At 37.6% G+C, this 17,948-nt stretch overlaps 1 protein-coding gene across 1 annotated transcript in view; it reads left to right on the forward strand.

Moving 5' to 3' along the window:
- Positions 1-9,411: 9,411 nt before the first annotated feature.
- The window catches only part of MOB3B (MOB kinase activator 3B), a 251,259-nt gene continuing 242,722 nt past the window's right edge, over positions 9,412-17,948 (forward strand). Inside the window, exon 1 of the mRNA XM_007498097.3 lies at positions 9,412-9,707. The gene's annotated coding sequence lies outside the window, so the exon portion shown is untranslated. The remainder of the gene's footprint in view (positions 9,708-17,948) is intronic.

The raw sequence follows: 17,948 nt of genomic DNA on the forward strand, positions 1-17,948 counted from the left end.
ATATATCTATACACACACACACACACACACACACACACACACACACACACACACTGTAATAGAGGGTGAAAAAGAAGAGAGATTTGTGATAAGTCTTCCCCCTCTAAGGCAGGGACAGAGTGAGGAGGTGATGGTGATAAGCCAAGGGAGAGAAAGGAGAATGGTTTGTCCTTCCTTCCCCCCTCAGCACTCTCTGACAAACCCCCCACTATGGCTGTCTTTCACTCTTAACTGCTGGGTTCTATGGAGGATCTTGTTGAAGAGGCTTATGGTAAGGTTCTCTTTTTCTTGGAGAGAGAAATATCACCTCTCTCCCCCTCACTCTCAAGTTTCCCTATAGTAATAGTTTGAGTCAGTTCCTGAGTCTTCTTAACTAAAATGTATTGGAGGGAAACAGAAAAGGGAACAGGGCAGATGGAGGGTAAGGAATTGATGTTCAGGAAGGAAGGAGGGAGAAGGGGTCCCTAACTAACTAATATCCTTCCCTCCAAAGTCAAGGTAGATCAGGGTTTGGTTTCATCTGACCCCTTGAAGTCAGAATAAAGATACTCTAGTTCTTGGCTGCTCAGTGAGTATCTCCAAGTTCAATTCAAGAAGGTGGATGGAAATCTTTCTTGTTGGACAGCTTAGGTTTCAAAGTCCTGTCCAATTGGCTTGTCTTCTGGTGAGATCTGGGTCAGGAATCAGAGGGAAAGAGATCACTGGCTCAGGGAATTTGTCAGAGCCAACCTCTCTGGTGTGTGGTACCAGACAGAAGTCAGTCTCCCAACTGCTCGATCAGCTCTCTCCCCCTCTCTCTCCAAAGTTCTGTGTTCCTTTTTCACCCATTCCCCACTGCTGTAGAATTCTGCAGCTCTTCCCAGTTCATTTCTTTCCAAGATGTCAAACCTTCTCTTACAATACACATATATACAAACATATACTTATGTGTATACATATATATTTTGCTCCATTGTTGATGAAAGATCATTGAGAAAGCAAAAAAAAAAGCATTTTGTAATTAATTATATTTTAACAACAGGACCACTTTTAGTTTAATAATTGATTTTTAAAGAGGAATGGTAGGGAAAACAAACCAGAAAGCTGGTAAAAACCAATTTGATTTCTTTTTTATTCAAAGAAGCAAATTCTGTGCTGATGGTCATATAGATCCTTATTATTTCTGCAATAATACCAAGAGGGATTTAAAAAAAGCGATGAATTGATATAAATTAAAGTATTTAAAGTATTTTTTTCTTGATTTTTAAAACTTAATTTTATGTTGAGATTATACATGGCACTAAAATTCCATCCTCTACATCTCCCCTTATTATTTATTCTGCTTTGCTAATTTAAGGGAATTATATATTATAATATATAATTATATATAATATATAATAATATATTAAAGTTTACTAGGATAAGGAAACCAGAATTTGCACAGTGGCTGAAAGATTCGACCTTCTCCCCAAAGCCCCCCACCTATCATACTTATCTTGAGGTCCATGCTGCAAGTCAACTCAGTTAGGGAGATGATCTTAGAACATAGCTGTCTTGATACTTTAGTAATCCAGTCCCATTTGGATTGGATATAAGGCACATTTTGTTCTGATTTTTCTCTTTAGCCAATGGTTTTGTAACAAGCTTCATGATTTTTGTACTCATCTCCTTTATACGGTAGTCATGAACAGACTTGTTTGTGTATAATCAAAAGTAGAGTACAATAAAGATGAGGGAAGGCACCGAGGCTTATTATGAAATGTGAAAGCAGGAATAGGAAAGATACATTAAAATATTTGTCTGGATCTGTGATCTCATGATGAGGGTAACTTTTCCAAGGAAGAAGATGACAGTTCATTTATGTCTGCCTTTCCTGTAAGACTTATCTGTGTCCTTCCATCAATTTGGTATGAGGATGAAGTCAGCATGCTGCAGTAAGGAGGACCTTCCATACTCTTTCCAGAAATTGAGAGGATACCAATGGAACTTACTGGCACTTATTTCTAGTAAATTATTTTTTACTTGGCTATTTCTTAACTTTTATTCCATTAAGAAATTCTTTATACTATGTTGCAAACTACATAAGCCCACCTTGTGCCAATCCATTGCCATAGGATCATTGATCCTAATTTTTAAATTTAAATTAAATTAAATTAAATTAAAAAATTTAAAAACACATGAGATTTTTAGGTTTAGTAAGCTTAAAAATGTAAACTACCAAGACCAAGACTTTCATCCTCCTTACCCTAGGCCTTTGGGTGTATAATGTTATTAATGTTATCATGTAGCCTACATTGCCATGCTTACATGGTTACAAAACATTTTACATAAATTATCTCTTTTGATCTTCATAGTAGTGTCCATTTCTATGTTACTTTAAAGTTCACAAAGTGCTTTCCACCCCCCTCCCCAGAACAACTATGAGATAGGTAATAATTTTAGCAACTTCAACAGCAACTAATAGCTAGAATTTATATGATGCTTTTGAGCGTGCAAAATGCTTTTTGAATATTGTCTCATTTTAGCCTTACAACAATCTTGAAAGCTATCCCCATTTTTTAGATGACAAAACTGAGGGGGACAGAGGGTAAATGACTTGCCCAGGGTCATACAAAGTTAATGTCTAAGGCCAGATTGGAGCTTAGATCTTCAGTTCTTCTTCATCTATGCAAGTACTATCATCCTCATTTTATAAAGGATGAAAACCTTTCCCTTTTAGTGATACCAAGTGCTTTCTTGAGCTTAGTCAAATTTCACTTCCATTCATATCAACACTTTAAATACCTGCTATGGGCTTACTATCATGCTAGGTACTGGGGATACAAAGACAGCCATGCAATTGTCTCTTCTCTCAAGAAGCTTGCATTTTATTAAAGGAATTGCTTCAAGGCAATTTGCATTGTCCCAGTATTAGCTACAGGTGACATGACCTCTGTAAGTACATGTTTATAGATGCTCTAATCCCTAGAGTGGGAGATGTTGGAATTGAAGACCATCCTGCCAGAACTCTGGTCTAGGAAAAAGAAAAAGGGATTCTACTTCCTCCAACTTAGGGAAGCAAGAGGGCTAGGAACCTTTGTTCCCAGTGGGAGGTGAGAAGTAGTAGTTTGGAGGAAAATGGGGATGGGACTGGCCTGAGCCTCCTCAGAATGCAAGTTCTGGAAAGGACCAACCAATCAGATGGAGAGGCCACAAGGGCTAAGGAAACTTCTTGGCGGATTGTTCTGGTGAAGAGGCTTCTGGGACATTGTAGGGCAAGTCTAGGAGAGTTATGAGTTCAGCCTGGAGAGGGTGTGTATGTGTGTGTGTATGTGTGAAACTCGAGATATTAGGACCTTCTGTATGGCTGTTGTTGTTCCTTACGAAGTTCTCATAGCAACTATAATTAGGATGTGAATTCACATTATAATATTGAGCAAATAAACTCATTGGAAATTAACCTAGAAATGCCCTTTCCCCAAACCTAATTTGAGAATTTCTCAACTAGAAAATGGGGCTATCAGAAATAGTCCAGGCTGCAGTATTCATTCTGTCAGTGAATAGGGTAAATTTGCTTTTGACTGTTTTGTTCAATTATTGCCAAAATGTTATGAAGTTACTATGGCCACACTTCACATACCCACTCTCCTTAATGGCACACTTTCAATAGGAGTTGTGCTGAGCTAGTTTGGTAATAAAACTTAAGTTGTAGTGTTTTCCCCTATATCCCAATACCAGCATTATTTTCCCATTCCAGAAAGTATTTGAAAAGGATTAGAAAGCAATGAAAATTAACTTGCATTAATTTTAGCATAGAATTCTAATGCAATTCATTCAGTTTCAAAATGTATAGAAATCTGCATCAACCTACTCCTGTCCTTACAAAGATGATGAAGGAGAGTAGATCCTCTGGCTTTAACCTTTGCTGTTTTGTATGATCAAGGTCCCTTTTAAACTTTGCTGGAAAAGAGAGAGATGGGAAGGAGCTGTGCACTGGTAGAACTCTGTTTTGGATTTAAGGATAATCCTAATATTCTCTGTTCTTCAAAGGGCAGTGGGATATTTTCTTAATCTTCAGAAATCCAGAGAGGAATCACTGTCAGTAGAACTTTTGAAAAACAGGCTTCAGACTGTAATCTTTGGGTCTAACAATTTTCTATTAGTGTTTTCTACTTGTAAATAAGGGAAAAAAAGCAAGGCATAGTAGCACTTCAGGGCAGGAAAATCCAGTTCTAATGTCCCTCCTTTGTTATTAGGTGTATAAATTTGATTTGGTTATTTAACATCTCTAGTTTCTGTTGGCTGGTCTATAAAACTGGGATTATACCCAAATAAAAGCCAAGAGCTAGACCAGATGATCTCTTGAGATTCTTCTCTACTCCAAAATATAGAATTCTATAATAGGGCTATGTAAATATAGATTTCCTTTTTCAGTTGATAAACGCTTGGCTATCTCATAAAATGTCCTCTTCAGCATCACATTTTTTTCTTCACTATTTCTTTCTGTTTATAGTTTCTGACATTTATTTGAAAACTATACAAACTTGTTTTCTCTTTTCGTTCTGTTAATGATGCTTTAGAACCACAACCTTCCTTGTCACTGATGTTTCTTTTATCTGATCCAGAGCAATAATTAGGAATTCTGATGTCCAAGGCAGATTCATTTGAGTGAAAGAATTTGTGAGTGGGAAAAGTTCGAGAGACTGAGAACACAGGCTTCACATCCTTTGGGGAGATTGCTGTGGGAGAGATCAGGGCAAATTCCTTTTAGAGGAGATGAAAATATAGGCTCCTGATGGTTGAAAAAATCAGGCCACAGCAGAGGGAACCACAATAATTGTACTTGGGAAAAGGAGTCTGGGGCTCAGAAAGGGATGAATGTTTGGCATCATATACCATCATGGGTAGGAAAGTAAAATACCATCCCACTTCAGTTCTAGTTCTTGTGTCTGCTGACCTCTACCCTGGACTGACTCACTCATATTTTATTTAATTAGACTTATCTAAGGTGCAAAAGTAGGATTCTCCTTCTCTACTCCCTCCCCAACCCCCAAGTCAGTTTTGATTTCTGAAATAAACTTGCTATTTTTCCTCTCTAAGTAAAATATGATGTTTTAGAATAGGAAAAGATGGCTTCATATGAAATGAATAAAGGGAAAAAAATCATTTCACATATCAGGAATGGTAGAAGAGTTTAATGGCTTAAACTGAAACAATTAAGAGAGGCCATACCTCCTAGTCATATCTGAAAGTGCCATGTTTTCATGATTCTAATTGACTCAAAGTCATCTAATTGCTATGAATCTGAACATTTTGGGGATTAACAAGATAGTTGTGTAACTTTGGGTAATAACAATTATGTCACGTTGATATAGTACTTTAAGGTTTACAAGTACTTTCCTAACAACAATTCAATGAAAAAAGGTAGTATAAGTAATTTTTATCCCCATTGTACTAATGGGGAAACTAAGGCTAAAGGAAACTGTAATATGCCTAAAGTTACATAGTTAGTGACCAACATCATAGAACCACTAATATTTGTGTGGACTGGGATCTCAAACCTGATCTTCTGACTCTGAATCTAGTATTTCTTTCCACTATATTAGTTTGCCTCTCACACTTGACTTTAGGTAAATAATACCTCATCTAGAAAACAGAGTATTGGACTAAAAGGTCCCTAACATCCCTTTAAGGTCTAAGAGAGCTTGGAAAATGTATTTTTCAATACAGAACAAAAACATGATTTCATTATTGGGATGGATGTTTTATTTGTGTTTTACATATACTATCTTTTAGGTCAATTAAGGGACTCAGAATTAATTAGAAACTTAATCTGAAATTGTTTCCCAAAGGTAATATGCGCCTATGCCAGAGATCTATAGTTTTGCTAATGTGGGAATTTCTTCCACTAGGACAGATCACTAGCCTTCCACATCACTTATGTAGTGAAGTCTTAGAGTTGCCTGAGCCTTAGCCTGGTTAAGTGACTTACCAATGGTAAAATAGCTAAGGGTGACAACTGGAATGTGAACTCATGTCTTAAGACTCCAAGTCCAATTCTATAGCTACTACATCAGGCAACCTCTCAGATAATGGTTAAAATTTACATATTACAGCAGCACTTAAAAAAAAATACCACTTTATATTGAACATTAGGCAGGCTAGTGGATAGTGCTGGGCCTAGAATCAGGGAGACTTAAGTTCAAATCCTGCCTTAAACTCTATCTAGTTATGTGACCCAGGGCAAGTTACTTAACTTCTGTTTATGTTAGTTTCCTCATCTGTAAAATGGGGATAAAAATAGAACCTACTTCTTAGGGTTGTCAAGGATCAAGTGAGGTTATTGGAAAGCACCTGGAACATAGTAAGTGCTATATAAATGTTAACTATTATTATTATTATTATTACATATTTATAATATTGTACTTTCCTAATGGGTTTTCCTATTAGACTTTAAACTCTATGTAGGGGAGTATTGTTTCTTATCTAAATTCCACATTTCTTTTGCATTAGCACAGTGTCACTGAATATGTCATTTGCTTAATAAATTTTTGCTGAAAAAAGTAAATAATTCATGACTTAATGATACTGAAAAGGATATGTATTATTTTACAGGGCCTTATTTTAATCAGCAGTTGTTTGCTTCAGCAATTTTCTTAATTATCGTTATTATTTCCAAAACTAGAAGAAAGAACATTAGTTACAAACCAAAAAAGGAAATATATATTTACATAGCCCTATTACAGAATTCTATATTTTAGAGTAGAAAAGAATCTCATAATTACATAAGAAAATGTAATCTCAGAATCTCAGAATTATATAAGAATATGTAATTTGAACATAAATATGAGTGATAGAAATACAATATGCTGTTATTCATGCAAAAAAAAATTAGAGCCTCTATTAATGCATGGCAATGATAATTGAGAGGAATACAATAACAATTGAGGCAGAATTTCTGTTCTTAGGGGTTTGTCATCTAGTAGCTATTTTAGAATCACAAAGTATTCTCTATGTATTCCATTTGAGAAACAGTGGATCAGTAAGCAATAATTAATTGCCTACTATGTGCCAGGGAAAAAGAACAGTGGCGGTACAATGGCAAAAAAAAAAGTATCTTCTGTCCTCAAGAGATGACATTCTTTTTGGAGGTTTCCTCTGAGAAATGGAGGGATTAAATTTGGTCTGATTCCTTATTAGTAATAATTATTCAACAATTTAAAACATTTAAAAATACTTAATATCTAGAAGACTCTGAACTCTGAACCAGGCACCAGGGATACAAAGTAAAAAAATTAAACAGGCTATATCCGTGAGGAGTTTACATTGTATTGGTAAGGTCACAGGATACACACAGATAAGTCTAGAACAAGGGAAATAGAAGAGGGAGAGATCACTAATAATTGGAAAAACTTAACTACTTCATGAATATTAACCACTTCAAGGCTTCATAGAGGAAGTGGCATCTGAATTGGCCTTTGAAGAAAGGTCAGGATTCTTTGGAGATGAGATGTAGGAGGACTACATCCAAGAGAGGGGAATTACTCTTCTGAATGAAGGGAGATGGGAAATTGCATTTAAATGGTAAATTACAAAGACAAACAACTTGGAAAGATTTAACAACTCTGATCAATGTAGTGACCAACCACTGTTCAAGAGAATTGATGCCACCTCTGACTTAGAAGATAGATTAAAGGAACAGCAGAGTGACATACACAGACACTTTTAAAAAGGTAACCAATGTGGGAATTTGTTTTACTCAGTTATGAATATATTTCAAGTGTTTTGTGTGTGTGAGTGTGTGTGTGTGTGTGTGTGTGTGTGTGTGTGTGCTTCATTGGGAAAGTGAGATAATAAATTCTTATTTGAAAAAATAATTAATGTTTTTTTATTTGAATACGTTTATTTAGTCAATTCAGAACATTATTCCTTGGTTACAATAATCACATTATTTCCCTCCCTCCCCTCCACCCACTCTTCCTGCAGCCAACACACAATTTCATTGGGTATTACTTGTGTCCTTGATCAGAACCTATTTCCATGTTGTTGTTTACACTAGGATGTTCATTTAGAGTCTACATCCCCAACCATATCCCTTTGACCCATGTATTCAAGCCTTTGTTTTTCTTCTGTATTTTTACTCCCACAATGTTTCCTCTGAATGTGGATAGTGTTCTTTCACATAGATCCCTCCAAATTGTTCAGGATCACTGCTTTGCCACTAATGGAGAAGTCCATTACATTCGATTGTACCACAGTGTTATCAGTCTCTGTGTATAATGTTTTCCTGGATCTGCTCCTCTCACTCTGCATCAATTCCTGGAGGTTGTTCCAGTCCCCATGGAATGCCTCCACTTTATTATTCCTTTGAGCACAATAGTATTCTATCACCAACATATACCACAGTTTGTTCAGCCATTCCCCAATTGAAGGGCATCCCCTCATTTCCCAATTTTATGCCACCACAAAGAGCACAGCTATGAATATTCTTGTACATGTCTTTTTCCTTATTATCTCTTTGGGATACAAACCCAGCAGTGCTATGGTTGGATCAAAGGGCAGACAGTCTTTTATTGCCCTTTGGGCATAGTTCCAAATTGCCCTCCAGAATGGCTGGATCAATTCACAGCTCCACCAACAATGCATTAATGTCCCAACTTTGCCACATCCCCTCCAACATTCATTACTTTCCTTTGCTGTCATGTTAGCCAATCTGCTAGGTGTGAGGTGATACCTCAGAGTTGTTTTGATTTGCATTTCTCTGATTATAAGAGGTTTAGAACACTTTTTCATGAGCTTATTAATAGTTTTGATTTCTTTGACTGAAAATTGCCTATCCATGTCCCTTGCCCATTTTTCAATTGGAGAATGGCTTGATTTTTTGTACAACTGGTTTAGTTCTTTATAAATTTGAGTAATTAGACCTTTGCCAGAGGTTTTTGTAATGAAGATTGGTTCCTAATTTGTTGCTTCCCTTCTAATTTTGGATGCATTAATTTTGTTTGTACAAAACCATTTTAATTTGATGTAATCAAAATACTTGATTTTACATTTTGTGATTTTGAAAAAATAATTAATGTTTTAAAAAAAGCGGTTGGAACCAGATTGTGGAGAACCTTACATGCCGATCTGAGGATTTTGTATTTTATCCTACCAGTCATGAGGAGTCAACTGAAAGTTTTGAGAGTAGGGGAATAACATGGTCAGACCTATGCCTTTAGGGAGATTATGGAGGTTGGACAAGAGAAGTGAAACTGGATCAAAAAGATCAATGGAAGTTAGTTGCTTTTGGGCAGGTATGTCATCGTTGCTACAGTAACTCATTTCTAAGAGGCGAGCCTGCCCTGGTTTCCCCTCTGCAGATTCAGGGAAGTGAGCCAATTTTAGTGATAATTGCTTGGCTCGCCCCTAATCAATGATGGGCCTGCCGCAGCGTCCGGCGGACACTAGGGGGCCTCCTGTTCCCGTGCTCCGATAGTGCCAGGCCCCCAGCAAGAGGCTTGTTGCGGAAAGCACTGCTCCATACATGAGGGGGCTTTTATGTGCGGCTTAGGCAGGCCGACTGCGTCTCTCGCTAGGTCTGTGGCACTGTGTGGTTCGTTCACGTTGCACCGCCTTCGGAGTTAACTACCGTGGATTTGAAGCTGCGTCCGCTTCTCCCTTTGGTTACGAGGTAGCCCTTTTCCAACTCCTTCAACTGTCTGGAATCCAGAGAGACGGAGAGAGAAGACGGGGTTCCAGGGCTAAAGGTAAAATAACAACACAGCGAGCTGGGGCGCAAAGAGAAGGCGGGCAGAGGAGTAGCCGCAGCCTCCTCTCCTTTTGCTGCTGCAGATTATCTTTTTGAATCGTGCTTACGTAGGGGAGGAAGAAGGAGAAAGGGCTGGAGAGGGTAGAGTGGGGTGAGCTTCCCACTCTCCCACACCTGGAGGTATTGTGCAACAATGTGGCAGAAGTTGGCAGGTTCCCCTTTCCCTTCTTCCTGCACTCCCTCCCACCACCCGCCAAACCCCCACCTTTCCATAAGCTAAAGCCCAGTATCTCTACCAGGCCGAGAGGTTCTCCCTTTTCATTCTAAATGCACGCTTGCCTATATATTTGGACTCCCTCTTGTCCAGTCCTTGGTTGCGCTTGTATCAAGTGATTAATGATCTGGGACTTCTTAAAGGAGTTTCTCCCACTAACGCAATTCTCTGACAGAGGAGGGGGAGGGGGAGGAGACAGAGAGATTGAGAGAGAGACTGAGAGAGAAAGAAAATGTGTTGGAGTTGTGGGAATGTTTATGTGTATGTGTACGCGCATCTGGGCTCGCGTGCTCTTGTGCTGGGGTGGGGGGGGGCGCCTCTCTAACAAACTTTTACAAGAGGCACTACCCAGTACAGTAGGGAAGAGGCTGAACTCTTGGCGATCCGAATGAAATGACTCATGGGGGACGCGGGTGGAATGGGGGTCGGAGGGAGGCAGAGAGAAGATTTTGTTTCACCCTTTTTGCTTCTGTTTTCCTTTGGGATAGCCTAGCAGACCTTGGGGGCTGGGGGAAGGGGAAAGTCTGAGCAAGCTGAGTACTTTTCAGATAGGCCAACTACTGTCAAACATCTGGAAACTCTGCCCCTCCCTTTTTCCCGGGGGTGGGAGTGGAGACCAAAAAAACCTTCCAATCTTCCTCGGGTTAGCACGTGGCCCCACCCCATTTTATGTAAGATTTGGACACTAGAAGTTGTGTTTAAGGCTAGCAAGTGCAGGAGTCTCCCTGCTTCAAAGCCATTCCTAGTGCGGAAGGTCCCAGATGAGTGACAGTGTTTTCTTGTCCCTTAAGGAATGGCCTTTTGTTACTCCAGATCCCGCCGCGCATCTCTTTTCCCCTCCCCCTGCATTGTTTGTGTTTTAAACATCTGGCGGGGGAATTGAAAGGGAGAGCTGGAGGGGGATGGGGGGGCGGCCTGGAGGTTCGAACAGATATTCATTGGGTCAGTATCTGGGACCAGAAAGCGAGCTTCCTCTGGTTTCTCTGATGCTGTCCACTTCTACTACAGACATCCCGCCAGGCCTTTTGCGGTTGAAAGGAGGAGGGAAACTTTCTAGATTTTCCTCCCCTCTTACCCCCTCCCCCCACCCCCGCCTCCTCTCCCTTCTAGTAGCTGAGGGCACATTTCCCAGATCTTATCACATCCGCAATTCAAAAAGTGCTTCGATCTGAAAAAGCGCAGCTTTTAACTTAGCGGAAGAAAAAATCCAATTAAACTCTAGATGCACTGCAATTTTTCCTCTGAGGGGCCCGCTGGTCTGAGCCCTTACCGCAGATACTGTAGCACAAGCAGAGCTGCCTCTCCAGAGGTGAATGAAGGTGCAGCTTGAAATTCAAAACTTTGGGGAAGTTTGTGGTTCGAGGGACTGATACTCTGAGGCTTGGGTCGGTGGGCGGCAGCTAGAGAGACATAACATCTGCCTCTGGAGTCTGAATTGTGAATCCAAAGATCACCAGGTTCTTTCATTTCGTTGCGGGGGGTGAATGTGGGGGTGAGATAGTGGGAGTAAGGTCGCTGAAGGGTTTGGAGTAAACATTTAGTTTGGAAACTGGGAATGCTGCAAATTAAAGCTCTGTTTTATTGTTAATTGGAGAATAAACAGATTTAAGTTTAGTGCCTTTCTATGGCACGGATTAAAATGGAGACAGGCGATTAATTAATGTTCGTCGAACGTACGGAATTTAGGGGCATGAGAGTCAATAACAGAGGGACATTTAGTGCTGTGCCGAGTTCATATTTTGTGTGACATTTCTCTTTCTGTTTAGAGAATAGACCAGCCTCCTTCATTTTCTCACTTAAATTTATGACGTCCAACAGTCCGATTTAAACATCAGCCAGAACGTCGTTCGTATTTAAGGAGTGTTTTTTACAACAACAAATTGTGGAGTAGCAATACAAAAGAAGACCTGTTTTCCATACAGCAGATGTCCTGATGTCAGACCTACTTGTAGGCTTGACGTGGAAATACTTTGTTCTTCTTTACTTCGGTATTTGCCCAGCTTTCTTTGTAGAATGTCAAGTTTATACATCCAGTGAACTGCCATTGCGCCCCCTCCAGCTATGCCCAGGGGAAAGAAGCAGGGAGCTGAGCTTCAAACTGAAGCTGAGTGACCTGTGTCTCACCTTTTGGCACACTTCATTAGAATTGGAAATTACACAGTTGGTGCTGTATAGACTAGGACTTTGTGGAGTAGATTGCTGTAGTAAGGCCCCCCCCCCCCCACACTACTACCACCCTGCAATTCAGCCTGGAGCACTGATAGGCAGATTTCTCAGGCTAAAATACAAGATAGAAAGTCACCTATGGCAGGGTATAAGGTACTACAAGCATGGATACCTTTTATTATTTCTTTTTATTAATATAGTATAGCCAGTTAGAATAATAGCTAACATATATAAAGCACTTACTATGTGCTAGGGTCTATGGCTTCAGCACTTTACAATTATTATCTTGTTTGATCCTTATAATAATCCAAAGAGGTAGATGCTGTTATTATCCCCACTTTACAAATGTGGAAAACTGAAGCAAAAAAGAGATTTAATAACAGGGTCACACAGCTAGGAAATGTCTGAGACCTGATTTGAACTCAATTTTGAAGCCTTCCTAATTTCAGAGCAGGTATTCCATTCACTGTACCATCAAATTGACATTTTGACTAGCAGAAATCAGTATCTAATATTTAAATAGTACTTTAAGGTTCTCAGGGGTCTGCAGGCACTTACTATGTGCCAGTTACTTTGACAGGTGCTAGGGATAAAACTGAACAAACAAGACAAGGAAATAGCATATAAAGGAATCCTGGAAAGGAGAGTGTTGTTGATGGTCTAAGAGTGGGACAAGGAGACCTCAGGAAATATAAATTTCCATCTTCTTTGACAAAGAGGTGTTTAATCACACTTGTTATATATAGTGAAGACTCAAAGGGACCTATTTTCAAAGCTTTTTCAAGTGGCCTTGTAGAATCTCTGGTCAGAGGTTTTATCCTACTTATAGACCCCATGAGTCTTGACTTCTTGTGAAAAGAACCAAGAGAGTAAAATCCATAGGTTAACTAGGGATGAAATGGCCTCCTTGCTTTCTCCACTTATTTCTAGTTATCAGTAATTTTTTTGAAAAGGAAAAATAAATCTCTAAACCATGAATTTAAAATTCATAACATTCACAAGTTTCTCATTATGAAAATATTTCCTAAAGACAGTATTACATAAAAAGGAATATGGAACTGTGTTCTTACTAGAAAATTCATAAAGAATATCAGTTAGTTGTGTAAAGAATACATTCGTTTTTTCAGTCATAGTTTGGTGAAGAAAATAACCTAAGTATAGTGGAAGATAAAAGCATAATATGTCTTCCTTCCACAAACAGTTCTGATGGTTAGAAATTACTTAAATACTTAGCCAATTCTATTGCCTCCTATTCTCCTATCAACTCACTTAGGAAAGTCAAAGTTGTAACTGTAAATTACAGAAATCAGGAGCATTGACGTCATACCAGGAGAGTGGTTCAAGGAGCAATGATATTATTAGAGAAATCCATAAAGAATAGTAATTATGTACTTTATACTTAGTTTATAGCCACAAAATATGTCTCTTACTAGATAGCAGAGCTTTTAATGGCAAATTATAGTATAGTCATTGGTTTAGACAATATTCCTATAATGATATCTTTTTGCTAAATGAGTTACATACTCATTCCATTGTCTTCTTCTCTATTTGCTCTCTTTGTACCCTTTCACTTTTTTAAACTTCTTGACCAAAACTGTTATTTGAAGCTGATTTTCTATGCATGGTTTGCCTCATCTGTAGATAGCTTAAGCTTGCACATATACTGAACAAGTATATAGCTGAGGAATTTTCACATAAGTTCTACCAGAAAAATTTTAGTGGTTGCAGCAGGTAAATTCCCATCTCTTTCTATTCCTACTTGGAGACAAATATTCCATTTGATTCTTGATTGAAGGTTGATGTTTCTGAAAAGGATAGATAAATATCATTTCACAGATTCATGCAACTTCAGACAGGTACCCTAAGATTATAAAATTAAAACCATCAAGTCATAAATCCTAGCTACAACATCCCTGAAAAGCAACAGCCTGTTTTATAAGTCCTCTTGTGGTAGGGAACTTAGTAGTGTAAGGGACAAGCCTATCCTACTTTTGGACAACTCTAATTATTAGGGGACATTAGCACTTTAAAGGTTTTCAAGGTAATTTTCATTATCTCACTAGAATTCAGCAACAATATATTTATTATAGATACCATTTCCAATTTACAAATATTGAAACTGAGTCTGGCAGATGGTTATATAACTTGTCCATGGTCACACAACTAATAAAATGTGGGAAGGACGATGTGAATCCTGGTCTGCATGACTCCAAGTTTAAGTACTGTTTACCCTCTCAGGAAACTTTTTCTTATATTGACCTGAAATCCCTACAGTTTCCAAAGAGCCCTAGATTTGATGTCAAAGAACCTAGATTCAAATTTTGACTCTTTTCTTACCTACCTTTGTAATAGCCAAACCTTTTTGGGTCTTAGTCTCCTAGTAACTCCTGTTCTACTTTTATTTCTGCAGCTAAATATATGGAAGGATGACTTACTTTCTAAAACTAGCCAAAATAATACACAATGTGAATTTTAAAAGATATTCACTTAGTAGTCAACTCACATAGTACCTTTTAGTCAAGGTAGAGCAAGGTGGTGAGTGGGAAACAAGTAAAACTAAAATACAATTTTTGTTTCAAGAATTTACAATTTAATAACTATTCTGGACTTACAGAATACTTTCTATGTATTCAATTCAAGAAACACATCATCAACTGAAGCTAGATTAGATGACCTCCAAGGTCCTTTCCAGGTCTAAATCTTTGGGTATATAATCCATCATTTAGTCCCAGTTCTGCTTTCTGAAACCAAGAGAACTTAATGTGGGCAATGGCTACAAAAAGGATCCACTGGAGAAGGAAATGGCAAACTACTTCAGTATCTTTGTCAAGAAAATCCCAGGTATAGCTATGGTTTATGGGATCACAAAGAATCCCTCATGACTGAATGAACAACAAAAGTGGCTACACAGGTAAACCACACTAGTGGTTTTTTCATTTACATAACTTAGGCAAAATAAAACCAAATAATAAGAAAGATTGTTTGGCTTGATTTATTCATGGGAGATAATTTTTGAAGTGAAGGCTTAACTTTCTACTTCACAAGTAGAATGAAACAAAAAAAAGTATCATAGTTAGGAATCCCAGTGCAAAGATCTCTGTATTGTCTCGAACATTTAATTTACTTGATGGACAAGAGGCAAAAATCTATAGCAGATGTTATACGTTTGGTAATATACTAAACGTTACTAAGTTAGTGGGAAACACTGCTTTTGAGTTAAGTAACATGATAAATCCAAATTCTCTCAAAGTAAAATATTAATAATAACAATAATAATCATAACTAGCATTTATATAATATAAGGTTTGCAAAGCACTTTACAAATGCCTCATTTTATACTCATAACAACCTCACAACAACTTTTATTCTATTGCCAAGTGTATAACACCTGCTATAGATTTTTACCTCTTGTCCATCAAGTAAATTAAATGTTTGAGACAATACAGAGATCTTTGCACTGGGATTCCTAACTATGATACTTTTTTTTTTGTTGAGTAATTTTTCAGTTGTGTCTGATGTGAGTCCATTTAGGGCGTTCTTTGCAAAGTTATGGAATGATTTACCAGTTCCTTCTCTAACTCATTTGACAGATGAAGAAACTGAGGCTAATAATTTAAGTTAATGGCCTAGGGTCACACAGCTAATAAGTGTCTGAGGCTAAATTTAGTCTCAGAAAGATGTCTTCCAAATTTCCAGACCCAGCATTCGATCCACTGAACCACCTAGCTGCTCCTATCTCCATTTTACAGTTGAGGAAAATTAATTAGAGGTTAAATGACTTATTAAAATGACTTGAATTATATAGCAAATAAGTATTTAATGCCAGATTTGAATTCAGGTTTCCCTAATGCCACCTTTAGCATTCTAAACATGGTTCCACTTAGCACTCACATCATAATATAAACATCTATGGTATTGTTGTTTATTTCTAAGGATACTCATCAAATTTTTCTTTTTCTGATATAAAAAGCTTTTTCTGTTACCTGTCCAGGAAGTATGAGAAATTCAAAAGCTTCCTTTTAAGAAACTTCACAGTTTAGAATAATTTTCTTGGAAAACCTTGCCATTTATATTTTTGGACTGTATTTCTCAGAGAATTATAGAACATGACATCTGGAAGAGACCTTAGTTAGAGGTTATCTATCTAGTTCAGCTCCCTAATTTTATAAATAAGGAAACTGAGTCCCAGAAAGATAAAGTAACTCATCTACCTTCAAAAGCTAGCTAAGTGTCAGAGCTGGGTTTGGTAACCAGATCTTTTTTTACTTTGATTGACAACTCTTTTCATTATACCACATTTTATTTACTCATGACTTCTTTTTGGCACTTGTCAGATTTTATTTGTCTTGTTTTTTGGTTTTTTATTTTTAAAAAAGGTTCCATCAGTAACTTGCAGAAGTAAAAGCCAAGAGAAGGGAGATTATATATATTGCTTGGATTACAGCTGTAGCTTGGAAGCACATGGTTCAGAAATGTCAACTCTCAGTCACTCCATGGAAAGAGAAAAGGGAGAGTTTTTTTCTGCTAGATGTTTTATCCATGGACATTAAGCCATTTTGATAGATTGTAAAATTTGAGCATCATCTCCAGAGGGAGTAAAAGTGACAAGGCACAAACTGCTGCTTAAGTGTTCAGTAGGCTTCTCACCACTGGGGTGGGTTGATAACATTTATGAAGAGTCAAAACAAACTGGGCAAAGAGAATGAGTCCTTATAAAAGTGTGGAGAAAGGAGAAGGTGAGTAAAAGAGGGGAACAGAAGATAGAGGCACTACTATTTTTTAAACCTATCTTGAGTAACATGGTGACATAAAGTAACACATTAATAATTAACCTCTCATTACTACCTTTGTCATTTTTCTCTCTTGTTTGTGGGATGTAGTCACTGAAAAGATAGATATAATAGGGACTTTCAGGTAACCCTCCCTCTAAAAATATAAATAGACACCAGAGACATCAGTGAAAAGAGCTAAACTGTAGCTGTTTAAAAAATAGTTTTCTCAAGCCCAAGTGTCCAAATATCCTTTTTAAACCATATTAACAGTAGACACCATCAACATCACTTGTTGTTTTAAGGATTATGAGATTATCAAGAATTTTTTTCTGAAATTTTTATGATCATCTTCTCAATTCAAACATTCCCCCTTTTGAACTAGTTTTCAATTTTGAAGAAGAAAAAGATGAATTGACCAGAAAAGAAATTATTGAGAAGAATGATTACAAATTACCACTCAAGTAATTGAATACTGTGGTCTTTGGACTGACCATACAAGTCTAAACAGTGAATAGATGTCAAAAGGGCACACAAATCACTGATATATTAAGTAGAACTAAAGAAAGTTGTACAATATATGAGAACAGGAAGCAGAAATTATTAAGATAACCAACTTCTAAAATGTAAGATATTGTAACTTTTGGAGGGTAAAAAGAATTTTTCTTTAAAAGGTACCTTGTTATTTGAGTTGTGATATGAGTTTCTGAAGTGTGTAGAAACATCTCCTCATTTCCAGTCTGACTATCTCCCATGCACAGTGGCTGTATTCCTTCTCCTTTAGGAAACTGCCTATTCTCTTGAAATATTTCCTCAATTCCAGGTTGTTCAGCTGCAGGACAGTAAGACCTGAGTAACTAATTTCATCTTCATCCTCTTTCTCCAGGACCTCTTTTTCTTTCTCATCTTCTTCCAAACATCTTTGCAGGTACTCACTTTGATGATCAAGTTTAATTTGGATTTTTTGAACATTTTCCTCTTCCCATGTGAGTGGGAGGTAATTCTGACTGAAGATGTTGAAAATTTGTTG

This window comes from Monodelphis domestica, chromosome 7, assembly GCF_027887165.1.
Source record: "Monodelphis domestica isolate mMonDom1 chromosome 7, mMonDom1.pri, whole genome shotgun sequence".
Lineage (NCBI taxonomy): Eukaryota > Metazoa > Chordata > Mammalia > Didelphimorphia > Didelphidae > Monodelphis > Monodelphis domestica.